Source organism: Sus scrofa, chromosome 12 (assembly GCF_054392235.1).
Source record: "Sus scrofa isolate SSC_HxYL_T2T_F1_AM1 chromosome 12, Sscrofa_HxYL_maternal_Yorkshire_Landrace_v2.0, whole genome shotgun sequence".
NCBI lineage: Eukaryota > Metazoa > Chordata > Mammalia > Artiodactyla > Suidae > Sus > Sus scrofa.
Genome location: NC_139394.1, coordinates 57,358,623 through 57,372,504, shown reverse-complemented (window position 1 = coordinate 57,372,504; position 13,882 = coordinate 57,358,623). Strand labels below are relative to the sequence as shown.

The 13,882-nt window shown below is 47.4% G+C and overlaps 1 pseudogene; it reads right to left on the bottom strand.

Annotated features, from left to right (window-relative positions):
• Positions 1-11,404: 11,404 nt before the first annotated feature.
• Positions 11,405-11,822, bottom strand: LOC106505507 (10 kDa heat shock protein, mitochondrial pseudogene; annotated as a pseudogene).
• Positions 11,823-13,882: the final 2,060 nt, after the last annotated feature.

Here is a 13,882-nt window from a genome sequence, read left to right as displayed (position 1 = left end):
GCTTAAACAACGGGCTTGGGTTTACTTCCCCAGCACTAGCCGTGCCTTCCTTTGCGTAGACTGCGCAGACGAAGACAGCCACCCAGATAATCCCTCCAACTGGCCCAACCTCTCAGCGCCTCACCCTCTTCTCTTCTACCCCCACCTCAGCCACCCCCTCCAAAGGCCACACCCTAGAGCCCTGGCATTGCCAGTAACTGCACCTCTTCCTGATTCCCAGCAACCCACTGCTATCCATCCATCCATCCGGTCCCCTCTCTGACATCCTCGGGTCAACACTCCCTCAGTCTTTTGCTTTTTTTTTTTTTTTTTGGCTTTTAAGGGCCACACCCATGGCATATCGAGGTTCCCAGGCTAGGGGTTGAATCGGCCTACATCACAGCCACAGCAACACCAGATCCAATCCAAGCTGCATCTGTGACCTACACCACAGCTCACGGCAACGCCGGATCCTTAATCCTTAACTGAGCAAGGCCAGGGATGGAACCCGTAACCTCATGGATACTAGTCAGAGTCGTTTCCACTGAACCACAACAGCAACTCCACCTTTTGCGCTCTTTCATCCACTGACCAGTGGGCCTTTTCACTGTGCATCACCTTCTCCCTGTCTTCACATCCCACCTCACCCAGCTTAGATCCAGTTGTCCACGACTGTCACAGTTCCTCTGCATGCACTCCTAATTCTCTTGTCCTTCTCCTACCATCCTACTTGCAAAACTGCAAGAAGATCAAACCAAACTCCACCCGCAATGAGACGTTCCCTGAGCAACGGAGCATGGCTGGGGATAACCCACGGTGCTGACAAACCTTACTTCTAAAGTGTCATGGTGAATCCCAAGTAGGCGCTTAGCAGCCCAATGATCTATGGTTTCCCTGCTCATTTCTCTCTTCTGCTCTCTGAAAAACCCCTTCTTGCCTCGAACGGCAATATCGCGCCCACCATCCTCAGCTAGTGATATTACTACTGATTGTCGATGGGAAAGAGAAGCAATCAGAAAAGAACTTCCTTGTAGTTCCCAAGGAAAAAAAGAAAGGAAAAACAAAAAGAACTTCCTCATCTTTCCACCATCTCATGATATCTATTCCCTACAATTCCCTTTTTCTGTCTGTTTTTTGGGGTGGCTTTTTTTTTTTTTTTTTTTTTTGCTTTTGAGGGCCACACCCAAGGCATATGGAGGTTCCCAGGCTAGAGGTCAAATCGGAGCCACACCTGCCAGCTACAGCCACAGCCACAGCAATGCAGGATCCGGGCCACGTCTGCCACCTACACCACGGCTCACAGCAACGCTGGATCCTTAACCCACTGAGCGAGGCCAGGGATCGACCCTACAACCTCATGGTTACTCGTTTCTGCTGTGCCACAGTGGGAACTCCTGTTTTTTGGCCTTTCATGTTTAATTATCCCTCAAATGTCTGCTCGTCTTTCTTCTCCATTCACATCCCAGCCACCCTGATGAAAGCATCCTTGTTGGGAAAATGCCAAACCCAATGGTCAGTGCTCACCCTCTTTTTACTTTTTTCTGGCCACCTCCACAACATGCGGAAGTTCCCGGGCCAGGGATTGAACCCACGCCACAGCAGTGACATGGGATCCTTAACCCACTGAGCCATCAGGGGACTCCAGTACTGGCCCTCTCAGCAGAACTTAACAGAGCTACCAAATGCACTCTCTCCTTGAAGCGTTGTGCCGGCCTCCAGGACATCACACACTCTGGTTCCCACCCCCCCTTGCTGGCTCCTCCTCCTCCTGCCTGCCTCCCTATCCTCTCCCATCCCCTGACTGCACTCCCTCTCCCACCCCCGCCCCCCACCCATCTCCCCCAAGCTTCCTCGTGCTTATAAATGGCCCCACCCATCCCGCCCCTGAGTCTAAATCTTAGGGTTCGTCCATGCACGCACCCCCCCTCAGCAGATCCCAGCAGCTCTGCGTTCAAACTCTACCCCATCTCGGATCACCCTTCACCACCTCAACCTTCACCCCGCAGTTCAGGCCACCACCATCCCTCCCACCTGGACTAGCGCAATAAGCACTCCCCACCCCCAGTGGGGAGACTTCCAGTCAAGCCCTCCTTCAATCCCTTCTCCTGAGTCAGTTCGCATCCCCCGGCTCCAGTCTCACGGTAGCCGCCCCCTGACGCCGATGACAGCCAGCGCTGGGACGCACTGACCATCAGGGGTTAAGGCCCCATCTCACCTCTTGAGCTCCTCCCTCCCTCACCGGGCTCCAAGCACCCTGCCACGCTTCGCTGTGCCTATAGGAGCCGGGCCGGTTCTTCCGGGCCTTTGCACTGGCGGTTGCCTCACTGGAATGCTCTTCCCCCCAAACCCCACTTCCGTCCTGAAGGCCATGCTGCAGAGAGACCTCCCCTGGCCTCCCTAAAACAGCCCGCGGTACCTGCCGGTCAACCTCTATCTCGTGTGCTTTTTCTTCTACCTGTTTATTGCTGGCCTCTCCCCACCGAATCCCCAGCATGGTGAACAACGCCTAACACACAGTACAGACTCAGTGCAGCTTTGTTGTGTGAAAGAAAGGAGAGAGGGAAGGAAGACAGAACAGGCAGGGAAGCCAGAAGCCTGGGAAGACAGGTTTTTGGATAAAGCCAGTTTAAATCAATGGCTCGTCCCCCTCTGCATGTTTCACCCATTATGGCGTTTTTTGTAGTTGTTGTTTTTGGTCTTTTTAGGGCTGCACCTGCAGTATACGGAAGTTCCCAGGCCAGGGATTGAATCAGAGCTGCAGCCGCCAGCCTATGCCACAGCCACAGCAACACCAGATCCAAGCCGCATCTGCGACCTACAGATGCAACTTACAGCTTGCAGCAACACCGGATCCTTAACCCACTGAGGGAGGCCAGGGATCAAACCCGCATCCTCATGGATACTAGTCAGGTTCTTAACCTGCTGAGCCACAGAGGAACTCCTTCACCCATCATGCTGATCACAGCAATCACATCAAGCACAAGGAGGTCCTGTGGTGGTGCAGCAGAAACGAATCCAACTAGGAACCTTGAGGTTGCGGGTTTGATCCCTGGCCTCACTCAGTGGGTTAAGGATCTGGAGTTGCTGTGAGCTGTGGTGTAGGCCAGCAGCTGTAGCTCCAATTCAACCCCTAGTCTGGGAACCTCCATATGCCACAAGTGCAGCCCTAAAAAACAAAGAAATAAAATAAAAATAAAAATTACAAGCACAAGAGTCAGCCATGCCTGAGTACAAGTCTCAGCTGTGTGGTTTTAGGCAAGTTACCTAATCTCTCTGAGCCACACACACTCCTTGAGCAAATTTTTTTCAAGTGTCTACTTTAAGGGGCTCTATGCTTTATCTGTTTTGAGGAGTACCTAAGATAATGAATGAAAAGTCTCTGGCACCAACTGGAAGTGCGAATCATGAGCACTCGGGAATCTGGTATCATTTACGCCCATTCTTCAAGTTTTGCCGTGATACATTCTCATTAACTGTTTATAATCATCTGTGTTGGCAATTTGGATTTTCTCGGTAATCACAGAATTATTTAGGACTGTTTGGGGGGTTTTTTGAGGTGAGGTTTTATTCAGCATTTTGTAAAGTTTCTGGTTTATTGTACTGTGGTCAGAGATGGTAGCCAATAAAATTTCAAGTTGGAGATATCTGGTAGTTCCTTCAGAGCCTCATATTTTATCAATATTTATCAGTGTTTCATTGGCATTGAAAAAGGTGTGTTCTCCATTTATGAGATACAAAGTTCAATAAATATCATTTGAATGCAAGCCCCAGAATGGAAACTTCATTTACTGCTGTATGTCTATGTCCAGTAAAGGGCCTGGCACACGTCATATATTCAATAAATATTTGCTGAATGAGTGGCTAATGAATCAATCACCTTGCCATTTAAATTCTCAATACCTTTGTACCTTTGGTTATTTTTTCTTACTTCATCTGTCAAAGACTGCTGAGTTATGCTGGTTTCTCACCACTAGTATATTTTCTAGTCTAGATGGCTAAATATAGCTATAAAGATCTATACATAGTTATCTCGTCTGCTTCTAAGTATTTTAACTTTCTATATTTCCACACATGATTTCCTGCCTGAAGGTTTATGGCTATTATACAACCATTGTAAATATACCCTGTATCGATATAAAATGAACACGTAACAAAACACTATCTATACGATACGGTTTAATTATGCATTTATTATTTTGAAAAAGCAAAACATAATAAAATTCAAAAGGTCTAATAGCACCTTTTCATAAAAGTGAAAAATCATTTGTCTCCCTTTTGTCTCCCACTGCCCTCTTTCCCTCCCCTGTGGCAACTACTGTTGACAGATTTTTGCCAGTTAGCTTACTTTGAAAACATTACTTTTGTTTTAGAGAGGAGTTTACGGGATATTACGGGAACTGTTTTGATCTACATGTTTGGTGTCATAAGTCTTCTTTTTTTTGGCCATGCCCATGGCATGGGGAAGTTCCCAGGCCAAGGGCTGAAACCACGCCACAGCTACAGCCTGACCCACAGTAGTGACAATGCCAGATCCTTAACCCCAAGTTACCAGGGAAGTCCTATTAGTCATCTTATTTTATGCTTTCTGTTTCTTAGGCTCCCTTTATGCTTTATGTTCTGCTAGATGGATTACCTTTGCTTTTATCTTCTCTAGAACTGTGGAAGGCATATATTCTACTTTTAAATTTCCCTACTGCTTCCCCCTTAATATTTTCAAAGGTATTCTTTCTTTCTTTCTTTCTTTCTTTCTTTTTTTTTTTGTCTTTTTAGGGCTGCACCCACAGCATATGGAGGTTTCCAGGCTAGGGGTCGAATCAGAGCTGTAGCTGCCAGCCTGCACCACAGCCATAGCAATGCGGGATCCCTAACCTGCTGAGCCAGGGATCGAACCTGAATCCTCATGGATACTAGTCAGGTTCGTTAACCACTGAGCCACGATGGGAATGCCTCAAAAGTATTCTTAACTTGTATTTCTTGACTTGAAGTCAAGAAGAAAATCAGAGTTCCTGCTGTGGTGTGATAGGACTGGCGGTGTCTCTGCAGCGCTGGGATGCAGGTTCAATCCCCGGGGCTGGCACAGCGGGTTAAGGATCCGGCATTGTCGAAGTTGGGAACGCCATATGCCCGTGGGTGGCCAAAAAAGAAAAAAGGAGTAAACTAACACACTGTGAGTCCCCCCAGTGCAATCAAGAAATTAAGCATATCTCTTTCTTCCTCTGATAATGCTGATAAAATTGGGAGTTACAGATGGAGGTTATTATTATTGTTCTAATCTTGCTCTGTGGTTGGGAGGGAGATTTATCTGCTTGTTAAGGGTTTAACTGTTTATCTTCCCCAAAATCATAGGCTGAAGTCTTAACCTTCCGAGCCACAGAACGTGACTGTCATTGCAGACAGGATCTTTAAAGAGGTAATTAAGTCAAAAAGAGGTCATTACACGGGACTCTAATCTAATATGACCAATGTCCTTATAAAAAGAGGACTCTGACACAGCCATCGAGAAGAAAGATCATGTGTTGACACAGGGAGATGGCCACCATATCTACAAGCCGAAGAAAGGGGCCTCAGAAGAGGCCAATCCTATACCTTGATCTCAGACCTCCAGCCTCCAGAACTGTGGGAAATAAATACCCAAGTCACCCCGTCCACCGTCCACCGCACTTGGTGATGGCAGCCGTGGCAAATGAACACATGGCCCAGGTTAGCTCAAGGGAAAGGGGGACCACGGAAAAGCCCCCTCTCATGGGCCCACAGAATGTCTCTAACGACCCTCTGGAGACCCATGGAGGGGACCTCCGGAGGGGACAGAGCACCACGTGTTCCCAGCTGGGCTGCCCCATCGCTTCCTTGACGCGGATGTGGTGACTGATGCCTCTTAGTGACACTGACCAGGAAGTGACCCTCCCCTGCTCAGGAGCCCGCCTTGCTAGCCTCCCGTTACAAGGAGCTAAGCAATGTTCACAGCCACAGTTAGATCATCTTCCCCTGGAGAGAGAGACCCCAGGCGTGGCGCACCTGCTCCAGCGACCTTGTCCTTGCGCCGCACCCAGGACTGGGTCTCGCTGGCAGAGGGTTCACGGACGGCTCTTCCTTCCCAGCTCGCCGCCTCTTCCCCCCTCCTCCCTAATCCCTGCAGAGCTGAGGCCTTTTCTCAGGAAACGCCACCTCTTCCTGCTTACAGAATCTATTCCCCAAAACTTCCGGGGTCGTGTAAACATGAGAGCAGCATGCATTTTTTGCTGGCATCTCTGTGTCTACTCAGCACAAACATATAGCGGAGGGCGAAGCAGGGGCAGCAGGCTTGGGCTCTGGGGCTTTCGGCTCTGAGAAGGAAGGGAAATACTGAAGGGCTATATTTGCAGGGTGTCTACTGCAAAATATGGATTCAAACACTCTTCACCATCTGAGGAATATTTCCCTTCTAAAAAGTCTCTGGTTGTCAGTTGAAGCTTTTTTTGTTTTGTTGTGTTTTCTTAGGGCCCCAGGCTAGGGGGTCAAATTAGAGCTGCAGCTACCGGCCTACACCACAGCCACAGCAACCCTTTACCCACTGAGTGAGGCCGGGGATCAAACCCACATCTTCATGGATCCTAGTCAGGTCCATTAATCGCAGAGCCACGCTGGGAACTCCCGAACTTTTTTTTTTTTGTCTTACCTATGGCACGCACACAGAAGTTCCAGGAATCAAACTTGTGCCACAGCAGTGACCCAAGCTGCTGCAGTGACAACACTGGATGCTTTACCCTCTGCACCACGAGAAACTCCAACACTGCGTAGATTTTGAGTGTACAACATAATGATTTGATATACACATGTACGTGTTGCAAAATGATTACAACTGGAAGTTAACACCCATCACCTCACATCCTTGATTTAAAATGTTTTTCGGGGGAGTTCCCATTGTGGCGCAGCGGAAACAAACCTCACTGGTATCCATGAGGATGCGGGTTCAATCCCTGGCCTTGTTCAGTGGGTTAAGGATCTGGCGTTGCCGCCAGCTGTGGTGTAGGTTGCAGGTGCAGCTTGGATCCTGTGTTGCTATGGCTGTGGTGCAGGCCAGAGGCTGTAGCTCCAATGTGATTCCCTAGCCTGGGAAGCTCCATATGCCAAGGGTATGGCCCTAAAAAGCAAAAAAAAAAAAAAAAAGGTCTTATTTTTAGAGCTGTTTTAGGGTCACAGAGCAGCAAAAGCGAACAGAAAGTACAGGAAGTCCCATGTCCCCACTGCCCCACGCATGCGGGGTCTCCCCCACTATCGACAGGCCCCCACAGAGGGGTACACTGGTTACAATGCCTACACTGACGTATCCTAACTACCCAAAGTCCACAGTCTACACAGGGTTCACTCTTGGTGTTGTACCATCTATGGGTTTTGACAAACATATAATGACACGAATCCATCATTACAGAATCATGCAGAAAACTTCACTGTCCTAAAAACCCCGAGCTCTGCCTGCTCTCCCCTCCCTGTCCCTGAACCTCTGTCAACCCACTGACCTTTTTACTGTCTCCAGAGTTTTGCCTTTTCCAGAAGGTCATATAGCTGGGGTTTTTTTGGTGGGGGGCGGGGGGAGCGGGCGGCAAATCCAGGGCATGCAAAAGCTCCCAGGCCAGGCATCGATGCCGGGGCAGTGACAATGCTGGAAGTTAATCGAGAGCTCGGCAAGCTCATGTCTCTCAGTACTGAGGAACAGTCTATTGTCTGGAGGTACCACGATTCTTTGTATGTTTTGAATAACAATCCTTCAACAGATAGGTCTTTTGCAATTATTTTTCTCTCCGTCTGTGACTTGTCTTATTTTCTTGACAGTGTCTTTTATGAAGCAGATGTTTTCAATTTCAATGAAGTCCAGCTTTGATCAATTATTTCTTTCATGCATCAGGCATGAAAGTTGGTTCCGCCTTTGGATGTTCTGACTGCCAGACCCCTTTTTCGTTTCAGAAGAGCTGAGTTTCTGTGACCTGATATAGTTCCTTAAAATGGACCCTGGGAGTTCCTGTCGTGGCTCAGTGATAACAAACCCGACTAGTATCCATGAGGACACGGCTTCGATCCTTGGCCTTGCTCAGTGGGTTAAGGATCCAGCATTGTCATGAGCTGTGGTAAAGGTCGCAGATGCGGCTCAGATCCCAAGTTGCTGTGGCTGTGGTGTAGGCCAGCAGCTACAGCTCCAGTTCCACCTCTTGCCTGGGAACCTCTGAGTGCCTCGGGTGTGGCCCTAAAAAGACCAAAAAAATTCAAAGAAAACCCCCCAAAACCAATAAAAACATGGACTCTGGTCATGACAGGCAATAAACGACTGTTAAAATAATTTTTAGAACTTACACTATATATTTTCTCTTTAAAAGGATTTTTTTGAAACATAGTTTCCCAACTGGATTTATAAAAATTATTTACAGTTGTGCCTAGTTTTCCCCATGTTGGAGTTTTTAATTTCACTTCATCTCTTGTTGAATTAAAATACCTAAAATTAAAAAAAAAAAAAAAAAAAGAAGATGAAGGAGATACAGTGGTATTTCCAAACCCAAACATTCTCAGAAATGCAATTCTGTTGCTCTTCACACGCAAAAGGCAACTTGTATATTTGTACAGTAATTGAGTCATAGCTTCTTTTATTGCTGTCATCACTATAGACATTGCTCCTTTGTCTTCTGGTCTTTTAGTGTTGCAGAGAAGTCTAGGTCAGACGGACTTTTGTTTTGAAGAAGCCTTTTAAGGACTTCCCTTGTGGTTCAGCGGGTTAAGTGTCTCGCTAGGGTGGTGTGCAGCAGGCAAGGCCAAAAACAAACAAAAAAGAAGCCTTTGACTTTGCTAAGATGTACCTTTATTTTTTCCTTATTATTTATTTATTTTTGTCTTTTTGCCTTTTCTAAGGCCACTCCCTCGGCATATGGAGGTTCCCAGGCTAGGGGTCAAATCGGAGCTGTAGCTGCCAGCCTACACCACAGCCACAGCAACGCGGGATCGGAGCCACATCTGCGATCTACATCACAGCCCACGGCAACACCGGATCCTTAACCCACTGAGCAAGGGCAGGGATCGAACCCGCAACCTCATGGTTCCTAGTCGGATTCCTCAACCACTGCACCACGACGGGAACTCTGAGATGTATCTTTAAATTCAGCTCACTTTTACCACCTCACCTGGGACACCTAGGCCCCCCAGCCTGCTTACTCAATCTGATCGACACCCGGGAAGCTCGCTCCCAGCACAGATTTGTCTCCTGCGGCGTCAGTCCCACCAGCCCTGTTCTTGTTTTCAGGAGCAGCTGGTTTTCTTTCTGTTTCCCCATCAGCTGTTTTCATTGCGGGTTCCTTTTCCTAATCTTTTACCCATTTTGTTCAAGTTTGTCTTCTGTATCCCTCACCCACTTTGTCCCACTTTCGGTCCTGCCCTCTAGTGCTTCTAAAGTGGACTTTAGTTCTCTGTGTGCATTTTGTTTTTGTTTTTGTTTTTGCTTTTAGGGCCGAAGCTGTTGCGTATGGAAGTTCCTGGGCTAGGTGCTAACTCAGAGCTGCAGCTGCCCACCTACACCACAGCCACAGCCATGCGGGATCTGAGTCGGGTCTGAGACCTACACCACAGCTCATGGAAACACTGGATCCTTAACTTACTGAGCGAGGCCAGGAATCGAACCCAAATCCTCGTGAATACTAATCAAGTTCTTCACCTGCTGAGCCACAAAGGGAACTCCCTCTGGGTGCATTGTGAGTTTCCAGGCAATTCTTTCTCCCCCAACACACCTCGGTGCCTTTTCATCTCAGCTTTTTGTTTCTTAAAGCACTCTGCTCCTACCTTTTTTTTTTTTTTTTTTTTTTTTTTTTTTTTGCCTCGCCTGTGGTGGAAGTTCCTGAGCCAGGGACTGAATCCACACCACAGCAGTGACCCACACCGACACAGTGACACTGAATCCTTCTTCCATTGTGCCACAAGGGAACATCACTCTGCTCCTACTTCTAGTGAAACCCTTCCTAAAAATTCCTTCCAAACCCCAGAGTAAATATTTCTCAAGGGTTCTGTGTCTTTCTGTCAGTCTCCAAGACGATGAGCCCTTTCCCTTGTTTTGATGCAGCTTTTTAGAATCTCTCAGACTCAGGGCTGATGAACTTGTAGACAGACGTGCAGCTCATGGCTCCACTCCCTGTCCCCAGGGATGACAGCCGAATCCCGTCCCCAGGCCTGCACTGACGAGGCCCGCTAGCGGGCGTGACAGCTGCATCAGCGTCTCCACAGCACTTCCAGTGACTCAGCAGAACCCTCTGTCGTCCGCCTCACCACGGACCTAAGTTCTCCTCTTCTACTCCCCAGCCCTTGTGCTTCTTCCTCCTGCACTGGTTTGTTGTTGTTGTTGTTTTCTCAATGAATTTTATCACATTTATAGCTGTACAAGGATCATCACAACCCAATTTTATAGCATGTCCATCCCGAATTCCCAGCACATCCCCCCACCCCTCCAACCTATCTCACTTGGAAGCCATAAGTTTTTCAAAGTCTGTGAGTCAGTATCTGTTCTGCAAAGGAGTTCATTGTGTCCTTTTTTTAGATTCCACATGTAAGGGATAGCATATGAGGTTGGTGTCTCATTGTCCGACTGACTTCACTCAGCATGATAATTTCTAGGTCCCATCCATGTTGCTGCAAATGCCATTATGTCTTTCCTTTTAATGGCTGAGTAATATTCCATTGTGTGTCTGTACCACATCTTCCGTATCCACTCCTCTGTCGATGGACATTTAGGTTGTTTCCATGTCCTGGCTATTGTATTGCACTGTTTCTGAATGTTCTCTGCACAATTCTCTTCCTATGGCTTCTGTTTATTTACTGATGCAGTTGCCTCGTGGCTTTTGCTCACTCCCAGATTTCATACTTCTCCCTGTTCTGGGCCACCCTCCCCTCGAATGACTCTCTTGGGTTGTCTTGCCGTCAACTTTCCCAAGGATGCGGATCCAGCTCATTGATCAGCCCTCATTCAGTGAGGGCACATACCTCTCTTGGGCAGAGTTCTCACCCACAGGTCTCTGGCTTCCTTTTGGGTCAGGTATTCATTCTCGGATCAATCATCTGTGACCTGGATAATGGAGTCTGTGTCAGTCAGCTATTGCTGTGGAACAAAAAAAAAAAAATCCCACGAACTCTTAGTGGCCTACACATGTAAGCATGTATTTCGTTCCTACATGTATGGCTTGGTTGGAGGTCAGTGGATGTAGGCTGGGATCTGATCAAGGCCTCTTCCTTGTTTTTTGTTTCTGGTTTTTTTTTTTTTTTTTCATTTATATATTTTTAGTTGGAAATGTCTATATCAGTACAGTGAAACTAAATTTTGGAAACACTGGATGTCATCAGTTTGGATAGCATTAGCTTATTATAAAAGACAGACATGGAAATTATTTATAGGATGAAAAGATCTCAGAACTTCAGTGGAAAGGGGCAGCTTCATGTGACGCCATTTCGACAGTGACTTATTTCAGTCTGCCTATTTTCCAAGAATGCCACCATCTCTAAATAAGAAATAATCCTTGTCATCCAGAACTACCTTGGTGCCTCCAAAATCTGGCAGAAGACCTTTATCTCCGACTTTCACACCGACTGGCTGAATCCCTCCACCCTTTCCTTTAGAGCCTGATCCAACAGCTACTATGTCGCTTGCAAGACTTTTCCTTGAGATTTTTCTGGAAGCACAATGCTTCCTTTGGTTACCGTTTCAGCTGCCCTTCTTTCACCTAATATTCGGTCAAAGAGAGGACGACACTTTCTAAATGCCTGTCCCGCCATGACTCCGGCCACCACAGGTGCTACTCTGCTCTCACGCCGCCCCAAGGAAAGACCTCGGGGCTTCTTCCTTGTATCTTCCCCCTTCTTTCACCCGTGGGCTAACTGGGGCATGTTCTTCCACGGCAATGATGTGGCACAAGAGGTCAAGTGGCAGCACGCAGTGTCTCTTAAGACCGAGGTCCAGAACTGGGATATTGTCCACTCAGCTCATATTCCAGTGTGTCCGTATGCTGGCAGGTACGATCTACCTCTAGGAGGAGGGACTACGAAATGAGACGGAGGGTTGAGTAACGGGAGTGAACAGTTCCATGTTTATCCTAGGATCACCTGGTCAGATAGCCATAAGAAATAAGGCTAAGCATGGCGAACCTTCTATACAAAACTCCTCACAGGAGGCTGTTGGGATGACAGGCAGTCTGAGGCATCTCAGAAAGAGGCAGGGTGATGGAGTTCCCATTGCTGCATAGCGGAACCGAATCGGACCAGGAAGCATGAGGTTGTGGGTTCAATCCCTGGCCCCACTCAGTGGGTTAAGGATCCGGTGTTACCATGAGCTGTTGTGTAGGTCGCAGACACGGCTTGGATCCTGTGTTGCTGTGGCTGTGGTGCAGGCCGGCAGCTGCAGCTCCAATTCAACCCCTAGCCTGGGAACTTCTATATGCCGTGGGTGCAGCCCTAAAAAGCAAAAAAATAAAAAAAGAAAGAGGCAGGGTGACAAGTTCAAGAATATTTCTGCAACACTTACAAGCACCCACTACCAGGATTTAAAATGTGCCTTTTTTTTTTTTTTTTTTTTTTTTTTTTGTCTTTTTGCCATTTCTTGGGCCACTGCCGTAGCATATGGAGGTTCCCAGGCTAGGGGTCAAATCCAAACTACAGCTGTAGCAACACCGGATCCTTCACACACTGCACCAGGCCAGGGATTGAACCCATGTCACTGTAGAGACAATACCAGATCCTTAACCCACTGCACTATAGCAGGAACTCCTCTCTCCATCTCTTGATTGTTCTTTCTTCTAGACTGACTTCACTCTTCAGTAGGCAGGCAACAATGTGCCTCCAGCCACTGCAAGCACCACAGCAAAAACACAACTTCTCTGACCTTAGATTGCCAACAACAAAACCAGAAATGGGTTCTCATGAGAATGGCTTGGATCAAGTGGCCATCACTGAATCAAACATGAAGGCTGGGAGATGGGCGCTTTAATCAATCAGACCTCAGTCGAGAGCCCATCCGGAGAGACAGGTGGTGGCCTTAACAGGAGGAAGGTTCAATAAACAGACCTTGACAAGAAGAAGCCAAAGGACGAGCGTCCCCCACCATCTTCATAGTTTCCTTCTAGGAGGAACCCACTCTGTGGTACTAATAGAAACAATGAGGCCACTGTACATTGGCTTGGTGCATCCTTGGTTACAAACGCTTTTTCAGGAGTTCCCGTCATGGCTCAGTGGTTAACGATTCCGACTAGGAACCATGAGGTTGCAGGTTCGATCCCTGGCCTCACTCAGTGGGTTAAGGATTTGGCGTTGCTGTGAGCTGTGGTGTAGGTCGCAGATGCAGCTCGGATCCCAAGTTGCTGTGGCTCTGGAGTAGGCTGGCAGCTACAGGTCCGATTTGACCCCTAGCCTGGGAACCTCCATGTGCCATGAGAGCAGCCCTAGAAAAGGCAAAAAGAAAAAAAAAGAAAAGGAAAAAAAAAAAAAAAAACCACTTTTTACCTTGACTGATTGATGAAAGAAATCAAAGATGATACAAGTAGATGGAAAGATATACCATGCTTGTGGACTGGAAGAGTTAATATTATCAAAATGACTATACTACCTAAGGCAATATACAGATTCAATGCAATCCCTATCAAATTACCAAGGACATTTTTCACAGAACTGGAACAAAATATTTTAAAGTCTGTTTGGAAGCACAAAAGACCCATAATAGCCAAAAACATCCTGAAAAAGAAAAAATGGAGCTGAAGGAATCAGGCTCCCGGACTTCAGACTATACTACAAAGCAACAATCATCAAAACAGTATGGTACTGACACAAAGACAGACATATAGATCAGTGGAACAGGATAGAAAGCCCAGAATTAAACCCACGCACCTACAGCCAACTAATCTGTGACAAAGGAGGC